This window comes from Mauremys reevesii, linkage group 3 (genome assembly GCF_016161935.1).
Source record: "Mauremys reevesii isolate NIE-2019 linkage group 3, ASM1616193v1, whole genome shotgun sequence".
In the NCBI taxonomy this organism is placed as follows: Eukaryota; Metazoa; Chordata; order Testudines; family Geoemydidae; genus Mauremys; species Mauremys reevesii.
The window spans coordinates 197,573,684-197,585,964 of NC_052625.1; the positions used below are offsets into that span (position 1 = coordinate 197,573,684).

The window sequence follows — 12,281 nt, forward strand, 5'->3', positions numbered from 1 at the left end:
TACTTTTGACTATTATTGTTGAAACTGAGGGTTTGACATGAAATCTTGTCAAGCTGGCCAAGCACCACACTGCAGGGAGGCTCCCGGGAAGTGGCCTGCAGAAGTAAGTTGCTGATCAGAGCTCAATCAGCAGGTGTCCGTTATATGTCCCAAGATATTTTACACAAACCACGGTGGCCTAACGTGTCTTACAAAATCTGGGATGGCACAAGATGTTTTGCACAAAGACCATGGAGTTTTCCACAGACAGAGCTGCAAGAATTCCAACGTCCACATTGTGGCTGGACAGTTCAATTCTCCCCCAGAAGCAGGAGTCACTTTCTGATTGGCCAACAGCAGCTTTGCCAAGAAGAAAACAAGCCTTCAGTAACTGTATAAAACAGGCTGGTTTGATCAAAGTGTCACTCCCTGAAGCTAAAATATCTGGACGAGAGAGAGAGAGACAGTGAGCAGGACGGTCATCACCCGGCCACCAAGAGCACCCCCTCTCTGGTAAGTATTATAGTAACTTCTCTCATAATCACCCTTTTAATTCGTCCTTTAAAGTCCTGTCTAGGGAGACAGCTGTGAGATCCAGAAAGAGAAGAAGAACACAGTTGTCATAACCCCTTGAGTGAGTGAACTACCTGAGTGAACTTTCTAAGTATTTTGAGAAACCACTTAGTCTTCTGAGAGGCTGAGTTGTAGAAAACGCCTTCATACTCTTTTGAATGGAGAAGTAAAAAGCTACACATGTTATGTTTACTCACAATGGAAAAGTTGCACTGCTACAGGCTGGGGACCGACTGGCTAAGCAGCAGTTCTGCAGAAAAGGGCCTGGGGATTACAGTCAATGAGAAGTTGGATATGAGTCAGCAGTGTGCCCTTGTTGCCAAGAGCGCCAACGGCATATTGGGCTGTATTAGTAGGAGCATTGCCAGCAGATCGAGGGAAGTGATTATTCCCCTCTATTCAGCACTGTTAAGGCCACATCTGGAGTATTGTGTCCAGTTCTGGTCCTCCCACTACAGAAGGGATATGGACAAATTGGAGAGAGTCCAGTGGAGGACAGCGAAAATGATTAGGGGGCTGGGGCACATGACTTACAAGGAGAGGCTGAGGGAACTGGGGTTACTTAGTCTGCAGAAGAGAAGAGTGAGGGGGGATTTGATAGCAGCCTTCAACTACCTGAAGGGGGGTTCCAAAAAAGATGGAGCAAGGCTGTTCTCAGTGGTGGCAGATGACAGAACAAAGAGCAATGGTCTCAAGTTGCAGTGGGGGAAGTCTAGGTTGGATATTAGGAAAAACTTTTTCACTAGGAGGGTGGTGAAGAACTGGAATGGGTTACCTAGAGAGGTGGTGGAATCTCCTTCGTTAGAGGTTTTTAAGGCCCGGCTTGACAAAGCCCTGGCTGGGATGATTTAGTTTGTGTTGGACCTGCTTTGAGCAGGGGGTTGGACTAGATGACCTGCTGAGGTCTCTTCAAACCCTAATATTCCATGATTCTATGATTCTATTTAAAAGCTACCTGAGTTAAAACCATCTACAGAATAATTCCAGTTATCCAAGTTCCTTTTATCAGGAAATTCTAGTTATACAAATTCACAGTGTGTCCCCCCTGCAGCCCTGTGTTAGTTAATCACCCATTGATGAACTAACCTTAAGCCTCTGGGACCTACAATTTGGGAATATTTCTGGAGTTAAGAATAAGAACAAAGAACAAGGGAGTGGATGGGGGATGATGGAGAAGGTAGCGGAGAAGAGAAAAGGTGCGGGAGAGAGAGAGAGAGATAATAGGCAAGAAAGAAACAGAGAAGAAGTTTAAGGTGAAGACTGAAAGGAGAAGGGTTGAGGGAGAGAAAGGACAGTGGAGACAGAAGAGAGCAGGGCAGGGAATGAATGGAGGCTGACAGGAGGGCGGAGGAGAGAAAAGGGGAAGGAAAGAAGGAGAGATGCAGGAAGAGGGGCTTTATCTGCATGAGACAGAAACCTCGTTTGTAGTGCTTCAGTGCTTCCAAGCACTATCAGCCCCGGGCTCTGTAAGCACAGGTACAGATAGTGAGGAGTGGGGCCAGTTCCCTCCTCCATCTCTGTGAGTGCTGGAAAATAGCATAAAGTTGATCATCTAAGCACTCTTCTTTCTGTAATTTCTTATTGCCTTTAAGTGCTGTGTTAAAGCATATAAAGTATGTAAATGTGCGATAATTCTCCACTCTGCACTTTGATAGAAAGAGGAAGAAGCTTTGAACTGGCTGGAAAGGGAAACATTGTTTCCACTATTTGAATATTTATTTACCTTTGAATGTAGAGTAAAAGTGGCCTAAGCCCGAAGGTTACTGGTAAAATTCCAGAGAAATTGGAATAGTTGCAAAATGAGAGGTTCTCAGACTGGGGGAGCGGCATGTCACACTTTCTAGGGGATAGTGTTGAGCCTTCTAGGAATTCAGTAATTATACAGTGTCACAACCCCACTCACTCATGACAGGTGAGTATCTGGGCCAAATTTGAGTTACATTGATGTTAGCTGATTTAAACCATTATCTGCATTATATGTCTAGGGCTTAATGTGTGAGAACTAATTGAATTGTCAGTCAAAGTACTTATGTAATCTGTCTGATTTCTTTGGTTGGAGTGGCACAGGCACTCCCACGATTCCATTGTCGAACAGACTGATCTGAAATGAATAAGTACATGCATTTAAACATTCCTACTTCAATGTTGGTAGCAAAGTCACCACCCCAGTATAGTAAAGAACCAGGATAAGGATTTCCTAGGAGATTGAGAAAACTCCTGACATGAATTGATGTGATTTATTATTTTTTGGTTATTTGTAACATCACTTGATGAATTAATTATTAGAAATTTCATAAACATGAGCATCCAACCACCTTTATTTTGCTCTCTGTAATTTCTTAATTGTTTTAAATTCTATTTTGGGCAATAAAACACTTACATGTGCAATAATCCTCCACTCTGTACTTTGGCTAAGGAAAAAGAGATTTCAATGAGAAATGCAATGCAAGTAATCGATGAATTAAAATGATCTACAAAGCATCTATTTTTAAAAGATATCTTCCTCATACAATTATATTAATCTCAAATCCTCCTGTGACATCTATGGTGCTGTTTGGATAATAATCAGAACACATATTAAAAATATTATCTTGATTGATTACAGCAATATTTGTACAGCTCAGCATGTCACATTCCCCAGTGTCTCAGTGTCCTCTGTCACCTCTCTATCTTGGTGTATCTTCTCTCCAGTGATGCTCAGTTCCCAGACGACCTTCAGCCATGAAGATTCTTTACCTGCTCTTTGCTGTCATCTTCTTGGTGCTCATGGATGCCCCAGGTAAGATGTAAAAGAAAACAAGCAATGATAAAAAGGGATATTGGGGATCCTGTACTAACGTTGTCTAACACTTTCAAGTAGAAAAAGTTCTTACCTTTTCTTAGGAGCTCTTGCACCTGTCACCAAGAAAAAACATTCAGATTTGACTGAATTATGACCAGTCCAAACAAAAAATCCACATCCCCTCAGTGTTTTCCTCAGATCTTGCTGAGTCTTCCTGCTTGAGCCACCCCGCATTCTATCTGCTCACCATGTACCCTTCTTATAATGGGCAATCACAGAATCTGGATGTGATTCTGAGAAACAAAGTCTGGCCAACTCCTTTCAATATAGCCTTGGGTTTGGGAGAAGATGCACAGGGCTAGGAAACAGGAGACCATGAACTGAAATATAACTTCTGCTGCTGACTTGTGTTAATAATTCTGTGCTTTTCACCACCTGACTTCTTATGAATCAGGTCTCATGTCCTAGTCAGAGGTTATGCTGCTGGGCACAGAACCCAGATCTCCAAAATGGCAGCCATTCATCTCGGTGTCTTAGCCCCACTGGGTCTCAAAACCTTCCACAACAACATTCTGGCTTTGTTTTGAGAAATGATGTCATCTGGGTTTGGGACAGTGGTTGCAACCATGACAGTGCACCATGTAGGGGTGCAGTTTCTATCCAATGGCTATAGATAGTTTTGTGAAAACACAACAAATGTTCTAAACTAAATATTCTAAAAGATTTGGCTGTGCACATTGGGGCTGCCTTTTCAAAACAGCAGGTCAATCGGGTATAATGAAACACTGACAATTGGTCATGAAGTACCAATTCCTGAGTGCGTCTTGTGAAGAAAATCTCTGTAGAATCTCAGAGACGGGCAGGCGTTCAGACCTGGAAGGGACTCTCTCAAGCCAATCTCTTTCAAATCTTTGTAGTCATGCAACCCACCGCTGAGGCAGTTCAACTCTACTTAGCCAAATTGCATTGATGATACTGCCTGGAACATCACTGTCAGAAACTGAGGGAATGCAAACCAAACCCCAGGCACAAAGGAAGTTAGAGATGCAGGCAGCCCCTTGCTTTCCATCCCTTAAAGGCATAGAGAAATGAAGGATGCCCATGCTCAGAGCTGTGGTTCTAAAATCTGCAGCTGGAAAGTCAATGCCAATGTTCAATTAAATCACTCCTTTCTCTTCTTAGAGGCTGCCACTGAACATTGAACAACCACTGAAATTGTACTGAAGCTGTGATCAACTTTTGCACTGGAAGATAATTGGGCAGACTTGGTCAGGTCTCAGTGAATGAGAAATGCCTGTCTTCTTGGAATCACACCTGTAATTTACCCTGAATTGCAGAAAGATGATTAAGGCTCGTTTTCTTTGTCAGGTTTCTCCCATGCTCTGGTGACCCGAGAAGGGTGTAGACGCCTTCGGGGTGAATGTAACATTTGGCGATGTCCCACCAATACTATATACCTTGACAAATGCTTTTTTGGCCATTGCTGTCGCAGGTAAGCTCAGCGTTCCATAAGGGAGACCCTGCAGTGTGAGCAGAACTGCTCAGTACTCTCTTTTCATTTAGGAGCTGATGAATCCTTCTGTCCTTAAAGCATCTCAGCTTTTAGCCCTGTATTTCCCCCCTTTTGCAAACCAGGGGAGGTAATTATAAAAATCTTGGTGATGACAATGTTAACATTGTTCAGAATGAATGTGAATGTTTTAAGCATGAAGGTTCTTCTGTAAAGTTAATTCGGCCACCTTGCATATTTGCAGCCAGTCCTATTCCTGTTCTGTTTGTTGCTGACTGTATGTGCCATAAGTTATAGAGGCTGTTCAGCTGGTCAAATTAATGCTGCAGCAGGAACAGGTCGTAGAGAAACGATTGGGAGGGTGAGAGTGTTTCCAGCCTACTAAAATGCCAGATTGAGGGCAAGAGATGTGATACTGGCACCTCGTCTTGGGCCTGCAGAGTGGGAGCCAGGGACCTAGGCTGGAGTGGCCTTGCGACCAGCTGCAGTGCTGATCTCTTGGCCAATTCACTGAGTGTTCCCAGAGATCCATGATCTCACCAGGCAGCGCTGCTAGCATTAAACTGCTGCAGAACAGAGTCAGACTTCAAGTAGAATTGGAGTTTCCTGTATTTTTTTCAGACTTAATTTTCTATCACCTAAGTAAGTATGTCTCATTTTAGCTTCAGCTGCAGACAAGGTGTGTTCAATAGAACAAGTGTTTACATGGGTATGAATTGTGCTTTTCTATAGTGTGGTCTGTATAGGCAGCTAGTTCTCTCATTTGGATACATAAAACTATCTACTTAGAAACTCTGTAACACGGGGTTTTCACCAATGTGTGTGAAGCCCTCCTCCTTCCCCCAAACATGCTATAAAAACTCTACCACCCACCTGTGCACAACTGGTTTTCTAAATCTTCAGTAGATTAAAAGCTGTATTAAATTGATAGTTATACAATTCAAGACACACACATACAGTATATACCATAATATAAAAAAGAAAAGGATAATATAGCATGATACAGCATGGCCAGAGGGCAGCAGGAGAGTGTTAGCAGGGAGCCTTATTCCCTGCAAGGGGTGGAACGTTTGCTTTAGATTAACTAGAGCACATGAAGCCAATTAGAGCACCTGAAGCCAATTACAGTACCAGCAGTGAGTCACATGATATAAACCCCCTGCTTCAGGTCAGACAGTGTGGGTTGTTGGAGCAGGAAGGTTTGGTTGGAACAGATTGAAGAGAAGCAGAGGAAAGTTTGGAGGAGTGCTGCAGTGGGCTAAGAAGTCCAAGACCCTAGGTAAGGGGCATCTGGCTTGTGCAGAGGGAGGGCAGGAACCCCCCCACAAGCTGAAGGGCAGGAGAGGGAAGTAGCCCAGGGGAAGGAACCACCAGTTCAAGTGGTTCACCACTATCCTCAGGGCCCCTGGGCTGGGACCTGGAGTAGAGGGCGGGCCCAGGTCCCTCCCTCTCCACTCCCCTCCTCAAAGACACTAGTGGGGCAATTAATATTCTGATTCAGGGGCAAGAAATGGTGCCCTGAACCCCCCCTAAAGAAGAGAAAGCGTGAGACCCATCATAATTGTGCCAGCAATTTGCCACAATAGGTACAACAATGAAAAGCTGAATATTATTTTTGTTTTACTGACTCAGTGGGAAAATTGTTGCTGGTGATAACCCACTGGCTGGGTGGCCCTCGGAGGTGAGTCAGGGAGTGTAGGTGGCATTCCTTCCCTGAGGCCTGCCACCTGGGGCTGAAGCCCTGTTTATTTTGGTGGACCCCCTGAAACCTGCTCATGGCCCCCCTACAGGGCCCTGACCCCCTGGTTGAAAACCACAGCTGTAACAGGGTGTTGCAGTAGGGACAATGGATTCCCTGTGCTTGGGTTAACCAAGAACCTCTTCATTCACCATTCAGTGAATGGGTAATTACTCCCATGCCATTCGATTTGAAATGAAACATCGTATTGTCCTCGTTCTGTAGGAAAACATCAAAAAAACTGATTCTCTTTTCTTTGTACAGGAGAATTGCTGTCTGATTGTCTAAGCAGGATCTCAGGGAATCACGGAGACAGCCACTTGCTTCTAAAATCATCAGACCCTGCTTCAATGGAACCTTGAAGTGCTGCTGTTCACTTGGGCTGTAAAGAACCTTGTGAGCTGGAGAAATTTAAAATGGAGCCCATATAAGATTTGTTATTCTCCTTTCAATAAAAACAAGCTGGTGTGAGAGCATCATGCTGAAGTGTGTGTGTGTGTTGGTGGGAGGCAAGGGGGCTGTTTCTATCATTCTTGTCCTTTTGAAATCCATCTGATTTATCTTTCTAAATTTAAACATAAAATAAAATTATATACCCTAAAAATTCCCAATCATATGTTAATACTACTCAAGGGTATTTATAAACCATGATTCTCATATCTCGGTAGATTTCAATGTGCTCTTATGGGTAGATTTTTATTTCTTCCAGTTGTTGCAAATACTAGCTGTTTCTGGTTTCAGAGTAGCAGCCGTGTTAGTCTGTATCCGCAAAAAGAACAGGCGTACTTGTGGCACCTTAGAGACTAACAAGTTTATTTCAGCATGAGCTTTGAGCTACAGCTCACTTCTTCGGATGCATAGAATGGAACACACAGAGAGGAGATATTTATACATACAGAGAACATGAAAAGGTGGAAGTACCCATACCAAGAGAAAGAGTCTACCTTTTCATGTTCTCTGTATGTATAAATATCTCCTGTCTGTGTGTTCCATTCTATGCATCTGAAGAAATGAGCTGTAGCTCACCAAAGCTCATGCTGAAATACATTTGTTAGTCTCTAAGGTGCCACAAGTACTCCTGTTCTTTTAGCTGTTTCTGGTATCACACGAACTGGGTTCAGTCCCATCTCGACTGTACAATGTGTGAGTAACCCACTCCTAGTGCTCCATTGCACCTAGACCTTCTTCCCTTTCATGGGGCTCACACATGCTCAACCGCTAGGACTGGCTAGACTGCAGAGGTGTCTCAAACAGGTCTTGGCCGGTGGCACAGCTGGACTGCCCTGTCGCATGTCCTCCACCCTCCTCTCCTCCTTGCTGTTCACACCAGGAGCAAGTGATTCGGGTTCCTAGGAGGTATCCCCAGTGTTCTGTGGGATGGTGGTATGTAGCCCCCCAAGTATGGCATGCAGCTCTTTGTAAAAGTGGCAGGTCTGCGCCTCGGCAATACATCTATTGTTGGTCTCCCTGGCCTTCTGGTATGCCTAATGCAGCTCCTTGGCTTTCATGCAGCACTTCTGCTGGTCCCTGCTGTACCCCTTCTTCAGTATCCCCTGAGCAATCTGCTCATAGATATCCATGTTTCTGTGACTGGTCTGTAGCTGTGCTTTCATAGCATCTTCTCAAGACATGCCCAGGAGACCCAATATCACCTGTCCAGACCAGCCAAGAACATGCCTGGAGCATGTAGCTGGCATGGTCAGCTAGGCAGTTGTGCACAGCAACAGGGAGCAGATAGAGATGTGCTCAGCAAGATGCACAACCAGGAACCCAGGAAATGAACAATCATTTCAAAACTGTACGGGAGGGGGGATTAAGGGGAGTGGGGGACTTCCAAATTATGTGATCCTAGACAATGGAGTTTACAGTTGTGACCAGTGCAATCAGTGTCAGCTATTGAGGGACAGCTGCTGGAGGACTGTTAGGGTCAACTTAGGTAATGTAGGGTCTACACTTGTTCTGCGTTTACTTCTACACCTCGACCATGGCTCAGAGTCTCTCAGGGAGGTGGAGTTACTATATTGGAGCTTTAGAGTGCTCACATCGGTGGGAGAGAAATTTAGGTGCAGGCACATGGAGAACCCGGTCCATTCAAATCAGCCAACTTTGACCTAACATTGTCCAGCAGTGTAGATCAGACCTCAGATTTTTGATTGAGATCCATAAGAAGAGGGTAAATAGGATTGTTGATTTCTGATCAAAAGGCACAACAGGAATTGGCCAGTCACTGAACGGTGAGTGCTGACATTCCCTGTTACCTCCTGCACAGATAATTCATTTTCCCTATTGCAACATTCTGTTACAGGGGTTTAACAGGGATAATCATATCTAACTAAACACGTGAACTGCCTGCCTATCCAGCTCACTGGGTAAATGCTAGACTTCTGAAAATGGGTCTCCCCTGCTTCCTGACTCTCTACTCTGGAAATTAGATTTTCTCTCTCTCCCCCATTCTTTTCCATCCTTCCTATTAACATAGTGCAAATTTAAGATGACAAAAATAGTTAAAGATAGAGAGGAGCCAGAGAGCACCTGTATTTAGGGCACAGAGATGATGAAGTATTGAGCTGAGGAACTCTTGTTTTGATCCAAGTGATATTTAAAATGTCAGTTGCATTCTGTTTATAAGTATAATGATTATTATCTATCCAGCACCAGAGAATGTGACATGAAAATGAAATTTACAGATCCCTGCTGTCTTGAAGAAGTTACAGTATGAATATTTATACCTGGCAAACATCTACAGCCTGGTCCAAAGTTGTTTGTAGTCAATGGAAAGTCTCCCAGTGGCTTCAACGGGCTTTGGAGAGATGCTTAGTGCAGATAGCAATAAAGAATCCTGTGGCACCTTATAGACTAACAGACCTCTGATACTTAGTGCAGATAAAAATTGCAGCAAACAGCACTGCCTGGAGAGTGACTAGGCAGAAACGGGGTTGTGTGTATCTATTCTGTAGCATTTTTATCAGTATTCTATGTGTGTACAAGGTGGAGGGTTATATGTTTAGTATCAGAGGGGTAGCCGTGTTAGTCTGGATCTGTAAAAGCAACAAAGAATCCTGTGGCACCTTATAGACTAACAGACGTTATATGTTTGTTTGTTGATTGATTTTGGTTTTGGGTTTTTTCCTGCTGTTTTTCTATAATAACATGGAGTTTTCATATTCTTTTAAAAACCAAAAATCAAGTTAATACCATAGATAATCCTGAGTGCCATGAACCTGTGGGAGTTGTAAAACTAATGTGATAAATAGAACAGATTTCACTAGAGCCAAGCTGTGATGTTTTCCATGCTTTTTTGCCATGCAAATCCTCACCATAACTATGACAGTAAAGACACGACCTGTTGATGTGTCATGCCCGGCAAAGCCAATGGGGGATGCTGCTGAAATCACTTCTCAAGGTTCGTCTCAGTCACATGATTCAGGGAGGAAAGACTCAGAAGTGATGGGGCTCTCAGTCCGGCTAGGAAAATGTAAGAAATTCAAAAAGTTCTATGATGGATGTCAGAGTTATGGGACTGCTGGCACCTCTGACCCCTCATGGGTCTTTTGGTCCCCCCTCAGGCATTAGGCCTCAGGCTCTGACCTGTCCAGAGGTGGAATTTCACAATGCTTCAGCATGTACAGAGAGAAGAACACACTGAACTAAGGGCTTTTCTACATACGAGATTTACTGGCATATCTATACCTGTGTAATTATCCCACTATAGGCCTTGTCTACACTGAAAATTTGGGTTGACATAGCTACAGAGCTCTGGGGTGTGAAAAACAAACAACTGTGAGCACTGTAATTATGCCAACTAACCCTGATGTATACGCATCTAGGTTGATGGAAGAATTTAACCTGGGTTAAATAACTGCAGGGCATTAGAGCATTAGGGGGGCAGGTGAATCTTCCTCAAATTTCAGTCAGGTTTCGCTGCAACATCCAGTTGATTCTGAAAGGAGGCCAAGGTGAGGTTTATTGGCAGAGGAAGTGGAAGAGGAGGCGTTTATTATTGTTTGTGCAGGGTGAGATTGTTATGTTATCTGGAGAAGTTCGTCCATCCTGAACTGTGACAGCCTCATTCTCCAGCCCCTCCCAAATCCAGGTGTGGTCATCAGCGCTGCAGCCACGTGTCAATTAAGGGCAGATGCTTGGGTTCCTCTCTGAAGCTGGAGGGGATCCATGTGGAGCATCAGCACCTGTGGGGAAAGAAGAGGACTGAGCTGGCCAGCCAGGCTGGCGTGTCTGTTTCTTGTGTCCCCACTGGGCAGGGAAATGTCCAGTGTCCCTGTCCTGTCTCTGTGGAGAAAGTCAAACTGTGGGTGACTGTTTCCCAAGGCAATGTCCCTGCAATACTAAATACCTTGGGAGGTGCTATCCAAGTGGCATTTGCTGTCAAAGGTAAGTTCAACATTCCAAAAGGGCAACGCTCCGGCATGAACAGAAATATTTATTATGCTCCTTCCATTTAAAAGTTGATGAATCCTTATAGCTGCTCAGCTCTTAGGCCTTTATTTTCCCCCTTTTGCAAACCAGGGCAGGTAATTTTTAAAATTTGGGTGACATCAGTGATGACATTTTTCTGAATGAATTTGAATTGGTTTAAGCATGAAGGTCCCTCTGTAAAGTTAACTCAACCACATTGCAAATCTGCAGACCGCCCTATTCCTGATCTGCTTCTTTCTGACTGTACGTGCCATAAATTATAGAGCCCGCTCAGCTGGTCACGTTAACGTTGCAGCAGGAACAAGTCCTAGAGAAAGAGATGGGAGGGTGAGAGACTTTCCCACCCACGAAAACACCAGAGAGGCAGACTGGGGGCAAGAGATGTGGAGCTGTGAGCTCCTTGGGCCTGCAGAGTGGGAGCCAGGGACCTAGGTCAGGGTGCCCTGCTCTCTTAGCCAATTCACTGAGCATATCCAGAGATCTGTGCTATCACCAGGCAGGGCTGCTAGCACTGAACTGCCACCAGATCTGAGTCACGCTTCAGGTAGAATTAGAATTTCCCTGCATTCTTTAAGAGTTAGTTATCTATCATCTAAATACCGATCTGTCATTTTAGTTTCAGCTGTAGACAAGGTGTGTTTGATAGAACAACTGTACAAGGGTGTAAGTTGTGCTTTTCTAAACTATAGCTTTTTTGTAGCCAGCCAGTTCAGCAGTTTAGATACCATGTCTGTTAAAACACTATAATACAATGTTGCAGTAGGGGCGATGGATTCGCTGTGCTGGAGTTAATGCAAACCCACTTCACACATCATTCAGTGAATGGGCAATTCGTCCCCTGACATTTGATTTGAAATCCAACATCATATTCTTCTTGTTCTATGGGAAACACCAAAAAATCTGAGTCTTCATTCTTCATGCAGGCGTATATGGAGTGACTAATTGTCTAGGCAGGATCTCTGGGATTGTGGCAGACAGCCACTTGCTTTTAAAATCCTTGGATCCTGCTTCAGTGGAATCCTGAAGTGCTGATCATCTGGGCTTGAAAGAACCTTTGAGCTGGAGAAATTCCAGAAGGGAGCCCTTGTATCACCATATAAGTTTTGTTACTCTTCTTTTAATAAAAGCAAATTGATGTGAGATCATCATGCTGAAGTGTGTGTGTGTGTTGGTGGGAGGCAAGGGGCTGTTTGTAGCATTCTTCTCCTTTAGAAATCCATCTCATCTATTTTTAAAAAATTAAAAATAAAATAAAATTGAAGTAA

At 44.0% G+C, this 12,281-nt stretch overlaps 1 long non-coding RNA gene across 1 annotated transcript; it reads left to right on the forward strand.

The window, feature by feature from the left end:
• The first annotated feature begins 414 nt into the window (after positions 1-414).
• Positions 415-7,035, forward strand: LOC120400162. The gene is made up of 4 exons (XR_005595571.1): positions 415-492; positions 3,244-3,331; positions 4,703-4,826; positions 6,847-7,035. It is a non-coding gene; the product is annotated as an uncharacterized LOC120400162 (long non-coding RNA).
• The last annotated feature ends 5,246 nt before the right edge of the window (positions 7,036-12,281 follow it).